This window comes from Artemia sp. Qi Xiang Cuo, chromosome 13 (genome assembly GCF_049724085.1).
Source record: "Artemia sp. Qi Xiang Cuo chromosome 13, ASM4972408v1, whole genome shotgun sequence".
Taxonomy (NCBI): Eukaryota; Metazoa; Arthropoda; class Branchiopoda; order Anostraca; family Artemiidae; genus Artemia; species Artemia sp. Qi Xiang Cuo.
This window is the reverse complement of record NC_142806.1, coordinates 12,257,359-12,271,455: the sequence shown is the minus strand read 5'-3', so window position 1 is coordinate 12,271,455 and position 14,097 is coordinate 12,257,359. Positions and strand designations below refer to the sequence as shown.

Here is a 14,097-nt window from a genome sequence, read left to right as displayed (position 1 = left end):
GTGCAAGGGGGGGCACCATATATGTTGCCCTTTTGGGAAATTATGATGCTACTCATGTATTATATCGCCCACACTCAAGAAGTGAAGTTAGGCCAATCATAATCAAATACACCAAAATATGATGAAAATATAATACTTTAGAAACAAAATTATGGAAATTACAGCAGAAAATAACAGAAAGCAGGCCACCCAGAGTGCATTATATTTAATACCTAACTACCTCTATATATTAAATATTTAATTAAAATATACCGACACAGTAGTTTATCTCACTCAGGCTAAGTTAATTATCCCCGAGTGTACACATAGAAACCGGTTTTACAACACATCAAGAACAACAATGTGGTCGATATAATAAGTAAGCACCATTATAACAAATTATTTTCTCAATGTACATGGAAAATATATGGCTATTTCATTATCACATAAATATATCACACATACATATCATAGGCTATATCACAATAAATATTAGTCGGAATAGTAAATAACGAATTGCAAGAAATCAGACAGAGGAGTTACTCAAATATTATATTATTTCCCGGGGGCGAATTTCAAATGATACATGTATTATATTATCTTCTCAAGAGATATATGTCTTAAATTACTTTGTATATGAAGATGCAGTTTTTGTTGAAAATGGCATATATTTAAATATTACCTTTTTTGCTGACAAAAGGCACTAGATATAGCAATTTTTGGTACTTGTGCATTATATCCTACACACGAATGAAGTCAAGTTTGGTTAATGCTAATGAAATAAAATAAAATAGGATGAAAATATAATAGTTTAGAAACAAATTTGGGCTATATATTTGCACATTAGGAGGGGGGGTTAAGAGCAAAACATAGTATATATTAAATATGTAACCTAACCTAACCTAGTTGCGTCCTTCCCTAAACCCCCAAAAACAACAGTTTAAATATTGTTAACGTAATAAGAGTAGGGTAAGAGGTACCATTTCCAGTCCCTTATGTTCCTTGGCAGCTTTCCAAGGCATATTACCAGACTAGTTATTTGGCAGTGTATAATGTTGTCAAACAGGTTTTTTTCTGTTATTGTTGTCAATTGCACAATGAATGTACATCGTCAGTTCACGTGCACATTCTTAAAAAACTGGTATGATATAAAGTAGTCAAGCATGTTTTGAGAGTATGATCATAATAATATAATTTAAAGCAAACAGGTTTTTTTTTCTGTTTTTGTTTTCAATTGCACAATGAATGTACGTCATGAGTTCACTTGTACATTCTTAAAAAAACTGGTATGATATAAAGTAGTCAAAAACATGTTTTGGGGACATGCATGAAATTATAAAGCTCAACATCCGTTTTTTTATTAGTCCTTGAAAAACTGTATAAAATGTTCATGCATTGGAATTTAATGTTCATTATGTTCTAACACATCGAGCAAAGTACACTGCATATTATTAACTTTGAAAACAATGGATTCGTCAATTGTCAATGTGAGTACAGCTTATTAAATTTTTTAATTTATTTCCAGATAAAAAGCATTTACCAGTAAATTCAAATTTCAGGGGGACTTAGCCCCCTCCCCTCCAACAATACAAAATTTTAAAAATATAATGAGTATATTCGATAGAAAACGCTAAGTATGCTTTTTTCTATTATGTAAACAAAACCACCCTCACCCTGCTCTGTAGAAATAGTTATTTCGTTCAAAAAATGTCCTTTTTTCCAGTTATCAAAAATCCTTTTCAGCCTAAATAGAAGTCTTCTGTGTTACAAGAAACGGTCACTTTCGGAGAACAGGCTTCGCACGCGCATTTTATCACAGAGATTAAAACCATATGTGTTTATAATTACAGAAAAGGGTCCTTTTTTTGGAACCAAAATACAAAAGCTTGGTGATTAAGACGGAGGCTTTGTCTAATTCTAGCCGGAAACTCAGAATTGATAGGGGGCAAGATGGAACAATGCCACATTCTGTGTGTTTTTATCTTTATTTGGTGGCTATTCAAAAAGCGTGGATTTCTGTTAAATAAATAATTCTTGTATGCGCGATTCAAGAGTTTCCTTTTATGGCCAAATTAAACGAGACGTATTTGATGAAAGCAAAAAGGGTTTAACAGATGATTAAGTGGCTTTTATAAAAATTTAAGACAGAGCAGGGGTCAATGTATCAATTCTAGCACGTTCATTGTAAGGTGAAAAAACAAAGTATTTTTTCATTAAGGAATTTGTGTATTAATTTGGAACTTTCAGAGAGTGCTTTAAAGGGAAAGTCAATTCACCAAAAGGAAATATGTGCATGCTCAGGCTGGGGTTGAGTTGCGCGAGAGTTGAGTTGCACGAAGGTTGAGTTGCACGAGGGTTTAGTTAAGGGGGGTATAGTTAAAGGGGGGTTTAGTTAAATGGGGTCGAGTTGTACGAGGGTTCAGTAGCACGAGGGTTCAGTAGCACGGGGTTCAGTTGTACGGGGTTTCGGTTATACAAGGGTTTTTATCTTTATTTGGTGGCTATTCAAAAAGCGTGGATTTCAGTTAAATAAATGATTCTTGTATGCGCCATTCAAAAGTTTCTTTATATGTCCAAATTAAACGAGACTTATATAATGAAAGCAAAGAGAGTTTAACAGATGATTAAGAAGCTTTTATAAAAATATAAGACAGGGAAGGGGTCAATGTATCAATTCTAGCATGTTCATTGTAAGGTGAAAAAACAAACTATTTCTTCATTAAGGAATTTGTGTATTAAGTTGGAACTTTCAGAGAGTGCTTAAAAGGGAAAGTCAATTCACCAAAAGGAAATATGTGCACGCCCAGGTTGGGGTTGAGTTGCACGGGAGTTGAGTTGCACGGAAGGTTGAGTTGCACGAGGGTTCAGTTAAAGGGGGTATAGTTACACGGGGGTTTAGTTAAATGGGGTCGAGTTGTACGAGGGTTCAGTAGCACGGGGGTTCAGTAGCACGGGGTTTCGGTTATACAAGGGTTTTTTTCTTTATTTGGTGGCCATTCAAAAAGCGAGGATTTCTGTTAAATAAATGATTCTTGTATGCGCGATTCAAAAGTTTCTTTTTATGGCCAAATTAAACAAGACGTATTTGATGAAAGCAAAAAGGGTTTAACAGATGATTAAGTGGCTTTTATAAAAATATAAGACAGGGAAGGGGGCAATGTATCAATTCTAACACGTTCATTGTAAGGTGAAAAAACAAACTATTTCTTCATTAAGGAATTTGTGTATTAAGTTGGAACTTTCAGAGAGTGCTTAAAGGGAAAGTCAATTCACCAAAAAGAAATATGTGCACGCTCAGGCTGGGGTTGAGTTGCACGGGAGTTGAGTTGCACGGAAGGTTGAGTTGCACGAGGGTTCAGTTAAAGGGGGTATAGTTACCGGGGGGTGTAGTTAAATGGGGTCGAGTTGCACGAGGGTTCAGTAGCACGGGGGTTCAGTTTTACGGGGTTTCGGTTATACAAGGGTTTTTTTCTTTACTTGGTGGTCATTCAAAAAGCGAGGATTTCTGTTAAATAAATAATTCTTATACCTTTTAAAATAGCTTTACGGGGTTTGAGAGACTCTGTTGTTTTATTCTGTTTTATTCTAAAGTGCTAAGACATAGAGTGCTACAAACATCTGAATAAACTTTAGAGGGCAATTTATCTGTAAAAGAGGGCTTATTATTATTATCCTTACTAAATTTTTCTTCTTTTTTAAGGATGCGGAGGTGGATTCATACAATTACCCTCCCTCCGAAAAGAGACCAAGATGGGGTGATATCACATCGATGCAAGCTGCAATACCATCAATATTCATATATTTTGGCTGCATGACCAGTTTTCATGGGCAGTCAGGAGCACCTCAAGCTAGTGTCAGCACTTCACGAACTTCTATGCAACGTTACGGACAATTCAAAAGGTAATGGATAGATTCCCATAATGCATAAGTATCATCTAGTCAAGATCGCAAGGTCACCCCCTATCAAGCATTGCCGGGCCCTTCAAGACCAATGCAAGGCGAGAATGATGTGGCCCCTACAGCTCTCGACATGCAAGCTGCAAATTTAAATGTGAGTTTTCAAATATTATTTCTCGCTAATGATTCTTTTTTCCCAAGTCAATTTGAAGGAGTGTGTGTGTGGTGCATGCGCCGCTTATTTTTCTGTATACCCAATAATTCAATAACGTCGTAATGATTGTTGTATGTGTGTGTGTGTGTGTGTGTGTATGTGTGTGTGTGTGTGTGTGAGCGGTGCATGCGCCGCGTCTACTCGATAATTCATTGAGATAGTGTAAATTCAATATCGATGTAATGATTGAATGGCATATATTTCCATATCATTATTTCTTATGTTTGATCCGAGCGCTGAAATATTTTCATTATACATATCAACTGAATTGTATTTTAATGCTGATTTTGAATATCTTTAAATTATTTCGTTTACCTTAATCCATCAAAAGTTATGAGAAAATTAAGAATTTTTGAAGTAGAAATTCAGACGTCGCATTAATTGTTACCACAGCGCATTTCTATTTGATGCTGTTTCCGAAGCGCTTTAAAGGCTAATGGAATAAAGGCTAATGGTTTAGAAACTCATTTTCAACCTTTAAGAATATTTCAGCGTGTGTGTGCATGTTTGTGTGCGTGTGTGTGTGTGTGTGTACGTTTGTGTGTGTGTGTGTGCGTGTGGGTGTGTGTGTGCATATGTGTGCATGTGTGCGCGCGTGTGTATGTGTGTTATTAACAAAATTTGTAATTTATTATGCATTGTTTTGTAAATAATGCTATAAGCAAAAATTTGTAATTTATTTCGCATTTGTTATATAAATTCGAATCCAATTAAGAAAAAAAAATTGTTTGATAAAAAAAAAGAAAAAAAAGAAAAAGAAAAGTGTGTTATAATTGTGATAAAACTTTTGTCAAAGAAAAAAAAACTTAATCCGTTCATTTTCTAGTTTCAGGGGGAAGCTGTGAAAACTTCTGCCTTCCCTGGCCCGGGACTTCAAAGTATCATGGGTAATTTCCCCTCTCACCGGATGATGATGAAGTTAGTGAAGGTACTTTATTTGGTATCCCCCTTTATTTTCAATTTACAGCTGTAGAAATGGACATTCTTCTGCAAACTGTTGGACCTAATATTTCCGGGGACATTTTTGACGATAGTTTTATAATTAGTGAATTGAGTCCTGTAAAAATAGGTGTAGGACATGAAAATGGTGTCACGTCCCCGGAATCACGTGAATTTTATTTGTTAGAATCTGCTCTAGGTCACTTGCAAACATATAGGGTAGATTTTAACCCTCCCGAGGAAAACGTGATTGACGAGGGCATTATTTTAACAGACCCCGTGAATGTTCTCCATAGCTACATCGACAGAATTCGAGTACTTATAGAGATTCAGATTCAGAAACGGGAGGGTCAAGGGGGGGTTAAAGCATCAGCTAATCAAAAAGTTTATTTACAAAAGGGGACATCTGGGGATATTTATATTTTCTTTTTTCAACTGGCAACCAGACTTTTTACCCTGGTCTAAACGAATTGGAGAGCAACTTTTTCAACTGGATAAATAAATTAAAATCGACTTTGGACACATTTAACGACAGGGGGAGTCCACCACTTTATACATTGAATGCACGGACCTGAATCTCAGTAGATTTAAAAAAAACTTTATTGTAAAGGGAGCGGGTAGTAGTCGAAGAATAAATTGCTACCCAGACTTGTCGACTACAAGAGGACTTCAGGGTTTCAATTTTGAAACGGTGCTCCAATGCTTTACATATACATTTTTAGCAGCAGCCCATAAAACATTAAAAATAGATTCAACAATGAAAAATCTCGACGGACTTGCTCGTAACGGTGGAGAAAATTTCCCCAAAGTAAATTTTTACTGTTTAGAGGGGAAGTATCTGATGTCCTTGAAAGAGATAACCATATTTGAAAAACCTAATAAACATCTTGGGTTGGGGGTGGTAGTTTTCAAGTACGACACAAACTTTATAAACATGGGATGGAAACCAAATAAAAAGGAGCACTCTGTTCAGCGAGGACATCAATGATGGAAAATGTTTAAAATTGAATATGGGTTGTTTACGAACCTCCCAAAGATGTAAATTCCTATGGTCATTTTTTCCCCGTTATAGCAATAAGTTGACTCCTGTCTCAAGGCGTTCAGAAAGGGGAACGTCTCTATTGCCCCATGTGCCTTTCCCCATTTTGAAATGAACGAACATTCTCGGATCACATGGGGCATTGCAAAATTCATGGGAATCAACGAATAGAAAAGGCAAAGATACTTTACAATTTAAAAATTTCCAAAATTCCCAGCTACAAGTTGATAAAGTATCTTTGGATTGTGAATCAAGACTGGTTGAGGTATCAGACCCATCAAGGCCAAATATAGTCAAGGAAGACAAACTAGTTGCGTGTTCCTACGCGCATGCACGTCGCTATTCCAACAATAAAATGCCACACGAAGAGTTTTTTTTGGCAATGGAGGATTAGGGTATCATAGACTAGGTATTGGTATCTTTAATAAAAAAAGCACACACCATAATTTTACGAGTGCGTCAAACCAACTACCCAATGACATTGTCAGATCAAGAGCATCTTGCACTAGAAAAGGGGTCAATTTGTTGGGTTTGTAGGGATATTATTGCCCCAAAAGACGCAGTCCAGGATCATAATCACCTTACTGACCGCAATTCAATTGGAAAAAGTAACTTTTGGGGGTGGGTTCACAATTCATGTAATTTAAAAATTACACAGCAACTCTTTCGTCCGGTTTTTATACATAATTCTAACTACGAACTGAAATATGTGCTACCAGAAAGGGCACATCATAAAATAAATGGAACAGTGGATGATGCATGGGTTATACACAGCTTTTTCTAAAAAATTATTCCTAAATCATCGGAAAAGTTGCTTGTTTTAGAATTTATGTGGAGATTTGTTGAAGTTAATGTTGATTAAACGGATAAAAATCACTACTGAAGTTCCTATATAATTGCCCCCAAATGAGTGATCGACTTGATTGAAACACAGAAAAACATTGACAGATTAAACACTTTTCTCTTTTTCAAGCCACAATCTCCAGATAATGTTTATGACTTGTTGATGGTAAGAGGCATTTATCCTTATGAGTATTATTGTACCATGTCAAGATTTATCAAGTAAACCTCTCCTTTAATGGAATCGTTTTACGATAGCTTACATGACCGTAGTTGTAACCCCGAGGAACACAGTTCTGCTAAAAAAGTATGGACAGAATAAAGGTGTAAAAACAGGTTTGACTTCTGCAATATGTATTTGTCGAGTCATATGTTGGCTTTGTCGCACAATTTGTATAAAAATGCGGATAAAATCTATAGGGAATTTAATATTGATTTTGGCTATTATTTTTCATATGCTCATCTAGTGATTGGCCTTCTCCTAAGAATTTGTGGGGAAAAATCGGGCTAATCACAGATATTAATCAGTGTCTGTTCATTGAAAGTTCAATGAGGGGTGGTTTCGTTTTTCATGGGGATCGTATCTTGGAAACTGATCGAACTGGAGAGAAGACGGGGACAAAATCGGATGCAGTTTTCCTTTATATGAATTATATCGACCCTTTTATCCTGTCCCATTATGTGCTACCTTGCGTTGAATATAAATTGCTCAATGACCTTTAAGATTCCCATTTCCCCACCCTTAACACTACTATTCAAGGAACTGAGCCAGTGGGATGTTTCTTTGATAGTGATGGGGAGATACCAGTTGAGCTTCACGATTCAATAAAGGATTTTGTTTTACGGTGCATCAATAGACCTGTGACTAAGGACTCTATAACCCCCCGCAATAGGCGTTTAGTCGAGGAGGACGGATTGCATTGGTCAACTTCAAAACAAAAACTTATTGCTGACCTTCTGCCGAAAAAAATATTGTTGTACCTTATGTGGCTTTAAAATGGATGTGCAACAACGGTTTCAACGACACAAAGGTTCACAGAGCGCTCCAGTTTAGTCAAAAAGCATATCTAAAAACGTTTGTTGACACCTTTGTCAAGAAACGTTCTGAAGCGCAGACGAAAGCCGAAAAATAAATTTATAAACTCATTTTGAATTCGGCTTTCGGCAAAATGTGTGAGAGTGTTCGCAATAGGAATCGTTCTTACGTCGTGACCGATCCCAAACAATGTGTTCGAAATATTGCCGATCCCAATTATACTTCCTTTACGCTCCTTGGCCCAGACATGGTACTTTTGAATAGGAAAAAAAGACGTATTGTCTTAAATAAAAATATTGCAGCAGGCAGTGCGATCTTAGAGATCTCAAAAAAGCTTATGTTGGAATTCTACTACAATCTGGCTAGGGTACAGTGGCCGGAGAAGGGGCAAGTAGAGGTCTGCTACGGGAACACAGATTCTCTACTGTTAAAAGTAAAAACCCCAAATCTAATTGATGATTTGGCGCACGGTGAAATTATCAGCTCACGGATGGACTACACCAATTGGAGTGGGCTATACCCAGAGCTAGTGAAACGTTGGGTGGCAAATCAGCTTTTATTTTTTAAATCAGAAACGGGAAGCGACATGATTTCCCGTGGTGTGTTTGTAAGTCCTAAGGGGTACTTTATACAGACACACAAAAGAAAAGTCAAAAAACGATGTAAAGGGGTGCCAACATGTTATGTGTGTCAGAATTTTATCTTGACCATTTAGTGGAATCATATCGCTGTAAATACAGTTCTAACAGCGACATTTTTGCCAGTTTGCTCCCTGAACAGCTGGAATTTTACAATAATTGTAGAGGAAATTTCCATGAGTACCATTTCCGACAAGCTCTGTTTGTCAAGACGGTGTGACTACCCTCCCCCTTGGGCACTATTTAACTTCAGACCGGGCCGAATGTGTTATCCATAGGGAAAGTCTCGGTTTGAATAAAGTCCAGTAAATTTTTTCCTAAAACCTTTGGGGGGGGCCTCGCGGCCCGGGGGGCGGCTGCCAGCGGGGGGCGCACCACCAGCCACTACCAAATTTATTCTTTTTTTTGGAATTAGAACAGATTTTTTTTGTGCTTTTGTAAATGTTGCATTCAAATTAAAAAAAAAGTGATATTATTTTAAGTGCTTTAATCTAATGTTGTATTTTGTTTTCTATAAATAAATAAACAAAAAAAAGTGTATTTATTTAAGCGTTTTTTTTTCTCTCTGTGCCTATTGAAATGTTGTATTTTTTTTTCATTTTTAATTTTCTTTTTTTCAATTTAGTATTTTTTAATTATTTTTACTTTTTTATGAATATATTAAAATAAAATATTATTATTTATTCGTATTCTTATTATTATTATTCTTTAACGGAGTAGTAGTAGTAGTAGGGAAATTATTTAGTCATTAGACAACTATGGTATACAGTTAGTTCTTCAGGTGAACTATTGAAGGGAACATGTATCAATTTAAAACACCATTCAGATCGTTTCTGTGTGGGCCGTGAATGTCGGGCAAAAAAACACTCTTAACTAAAATAATTAAAAATTGCGATAAAATGTTTGTGGAAAAGCCGAAAAAAATCTACTATTGTTACAGTATTTGGCAGGAGTCATACGATAAAATAAAAAGCAATTGCTGCCACCACCATGGGATTGGTGCAGATACAATTCATACAGGGACTTGATGTTTTCAGCATTATTGAACCAAACTCTTGGCTGATCATTGACGTTCTGGCTGAATCTATTGAACAATGGTCCCAGGAAATGCGACAATTGTTCACTGTTCGCTCTCATCACGAACAGATTTCCGTTACTCTGGTTCTACACAATATCTTTCATCAGAGCAAATGTATGCAAACACTTGCATTGAACTGCACCAACTATATCATCTAGAGAGTTGTTCGTGATTACCGCTCACTAATAACTCTCAATAGGCAGATATATCCTGGAAAACCCAAATTGCTGCTCTCAGCATACAATCAAGCAACTAATAAACCCTACGGCTACATCCTATTGGATCTTAATCAAAATACACCCGAGGATCTGCGTGTAGTCAAAGATATTTTTGACAGTGAAATTACAATATATTTCCTCGTGAACACTAAAAATACCTATTAGCTGCTATCATGACACTGAAGGAACTACATGGAAATATACATCTATTTTCTGTTCTAAGTACTTCAAAACCTTCGCTTAGGAAAGCCATACTCAAGCATGGTATTGACAATGATTTCATTAATCTAATATCTGAACTTTATTTAAATTTGACCGAGGGTAATGTTCAACTGCCAGAATTAGTTAAGCAGTAGGCAAAGAAACATCGTTCCATTGTAAGTACTTGGGCCTATAAAAATAAAGGACATAATTTGAAAAATAAACGACTTCTTCAGGTGGGCGGTAGCTTTTTCACACTTTTACTTCCAATAATTGCAGGACTTGTAAACAGTTTTCTCTAGAGAATGGCAAAACCCTATAAATTGACTCCAATAGAACTCGCTCTCTCAAATCTGAGTAAATTCCTTGACAATGACAATATTGAGGATGATAAAAAACTGCTTTTACTTCAAGATGCACTTTGCCGAGTGGACAAACATAAGCCCTATCGTGTGAAGGACACCGCTGCTGCTGCTGGTATAAGTCACAAAAAAGAATCATCTCCTCAAGAGTCTGCAGCTGTAAAAAAATTAAAGAAGTAGGATTTGTATTAGATTTTATTTAAATTTGTAAATATATGCCCCAAAAATTTTGTTGAAAAATTAACACGACTCCTAACCTATCTTATGGAAAGTGGTCAAGATCATATTCAACTTGAGAGCAATGGGAAAGGGATTATAATTCAGGGCAAGAGCTATAATCTACTTGATATAATCTATGACATGGTTACAAATCCTTAAGGACTATTATCATTTGACGATCATCTGTACAACTTTCTAAATACATTAAACTTTCCCAAAAGCCTTATTAGCAATAGACAAATTCTAAAAAAATTAAATGAACATGCATCAACAGCAACAACAACAACAACAACACCACCATTAAAATATGAAGAAGAAGAAGATTTTAAATCAATTTTGGAAAATACTAGAACACCACTGATAGCTAGACAAAAGCGAAGACGTATCAAGTCAACGTCACCACCACCACCACCACCACCAGCCGCCAGTATACAAAAGGGTAGTGGACGTTACACAACGTGTTTACGTTCAAAATGGTTGAAGTTCTGAAAGGTGTTTATGAAAATATTGGCGAGGTGGAGAGTTTAAGTTCTCCCACCACTCTTTCCAAAGTCAATGGTGTTCATACTAAAAGTGTACAAGACTATCTACAAAATGAATCAAGTGACACTCTGCATAGAAATCGAAGACTTCGTGCTAATCAATATCAAAAAACTAAAGCCTTTTTCCCATTTTAAATAATGCATACATATCTCCTGACTAAATGAGATTCAACAATGTCAAAATACACCATACAAGTACATTCTTCTTGTAATTAGTTTTTGTAGTAGTTTTGCATATGCCAGTCTATTGTGATCAAATAGGGGCATTTAAGTTGCTCGGGACAATGAAAGTCGTCTATAACAAGATTCATATAAAAAAATACCAACAGATTGCGGCAGTGAATTTTTTAACCCCCGTGTTGTAAAAGTACTAGTGAATTACTATTAAATGTTCTATGATGATCATAGTTCTATGAAAGTTTCATCGATCAAGCGATTCACAAAAACTATTTGGATTTTAATTTCAAAATACTAGATTTTGAAAAATACATTGACTCTTGTTCAGGATGTGCATTAAATCATATTCATCTATAATCAGAGACCCCATCGATCATTGTACAATTCTACACCAACGAAAGTTCATCAGTTTGATCATGATACAATTGACATCTTTCTTACAAAACGTGCCATGTAAACGATTGTCAAGAAGAAAAATTTCGTCTATGCCTGCTAATCGGGTCGTACTATTAGAACAACCAAGGATTCCAACTAGGGGGCTTATTAGTTTTCAATAATACCATTTAAAGAGTCGACCACACATGACACTGAGCCAATGGCATATCGTTTACACGAGTTTAAATATGAAGAAATTCTCGGCGGCTTTTATGACTATGAACTACAAAAAGTTAAAAAAATTAATGAAATCTATCAAATTGAAAAGAAATTAAAGACTTGTTCTCGCCGGGGTAGGAAACAGTTACTTGTTCGGTGGCTTGGGTACAACTCTGATTTTGATTATTTAATTGGTGTTGAATACATTGACAATGCCTAATCATTTTTATGTAAATTTCATGTCCAATATTTCCGATCCTCTCTGCAACGACTTGAATACAACAAGTGATTTTTGGACAAAACTCTCCCCCGCCATCAAATTAGAGGGTACGTATGAAGTGGCTCTTGTCGACTGTATTCTCAAAAATACCTACGACATCCTGAGAAAAGACCGTAAATATGATATAAAAATTAGACCATATAATTGGCCACCACCATCTTCAACTGATCAAGAAAAAATTCAAAAAATAAATCAGTTGAATTAACCATTCGTTGCGTTAAAATATTAGGAAATAATCTTAATCAACTATTTATGTCGTTCTATTAATAAAAGAATTTCATCTAGTAAAAAAGTAACTTTTTATTTCAACTATTCAAAGGAGGAGGGAAAGATCTACATTAGTTTATATATTGCCAGTGAAGAGATTATTTTCACTGACAATCAGAGGGAGGTTTTAGGTCTCAAGCTCAGATCAATCGATAGCAAAATTGCCTAAAACACTTATTTCAATGTTTCTGACTATCCGACCGCCTTGTACCCGAACACTTTTTCGTTTCACTATGCCTGATTTGTGGAAACATCTAGAATTGGTAATTCAAATGTTCCCCTCCTACGAACTCTTGAACAACAAACAAATCATGAGCATAATCATCACTACAATATAAGACATCTTTAGGACAGCCCCTTAAACAATACGTTTCGGTATCTCTACAAGTTAGCACTCAGTACTGCACTGGGTGATCCCCTAGCAATTTAAAAAGGCGTAGCTGTGATTATATGACACTTTTAACCCATTGTCGGCGACAACACAATAACCTAAAAGGAAAAATAGGAGAATTATATTTGTCTGCCCTGATATTGAGTGTCACGTTGATGCTTTGAGTCCACGTCAAATAGGCAATGGATTGGACTACTACAAGCGTCGTACTGCAATGTCTGGCTTTGGTCTTGGTAGTTCATTGGCTAGGCTAATTCGTTCAGAACTACACCTTGCCTTAAAAGAGCTTATACCAGCTGCGTCAAAGTTTTCTGGCTCACCTCTACAGCACTGGGGGTCGAGCAAGAATTTCAAGAAAAGTTTTAATGAAATTATTAGATCTTCAACTAGAGCCGTTTGTTAGCAACTAAAATCTCGACAAAATGGGGAGGGATTGAAAAGGATGAGTGCATGTCTTCCATTCAGCAGTCTTCACTCAAGCAGATAGTATAAGAGATAAAAAATGACTTCAATGGATAAAACAAGGACGACCACTGATCAGCAGAAGGAAAAGAAGTATATTGCTCGATAAAAGGAGTACTTCTTCTTTTAAAATGACATATCTCCCCAACAAGAAATCAGATCCATCAGTTAATTCTTAATTGAATCAATTCAATTCTGAAACTGTTGAGGTCAGTGTAACGCATGGCTGCTATGAACAAGTTCACATCCTGCAGCCCCTCCCCGAAAACATACACTGTCAAATATTTTTCAATAAATACTATTTTATTGATTTGTCATCAATCATTATTTATTTAAATATCACAGTGAATAAAAAGCCAGATGGTAAAACTCCAACTGGTGCCGAGGGTCTCTCCTACGAAAGCTTTATTCTACACAACCTATTCAAACAAATTAATGTATTCATTAATGGAACATTGGTGAGCACTAGTAATAATTCATCAAACTATGCAAGCTCCGTACAATATAAGATAATGACAACTAAGGGATACAAGGAGTTACAGGATAATACCTTGGTCTATGTTTATTGAACATGCTTTGAAACTGACGGCGAGTTGACTACTGCAGTGACCCAAGAGTATCATCTGGTTGGAAAATTAAATCATGAAATATTCAATATATCATAATGGTTACCCTCCAATTTCAAGATTGACATAAAGTTACAGCTTGCCCGATCGAATTTTAA

General features: G+C 36.0%; 1 protein-coding gene across 2 annotated transcripts in view; it reads right to left on the bottom strand.

Annotated features, from left to right (window-relative positions):
* Positions 1-14,097, bottom strand: part of ced-6 (PTB domain-containing adapter protein ced-6) — a 123,578-nt gene that overhangs the window by 70,257 nt on the left and 39,224 nt on the right. The gene's annotated exons all lie outside the window — the stretch shown is intronic.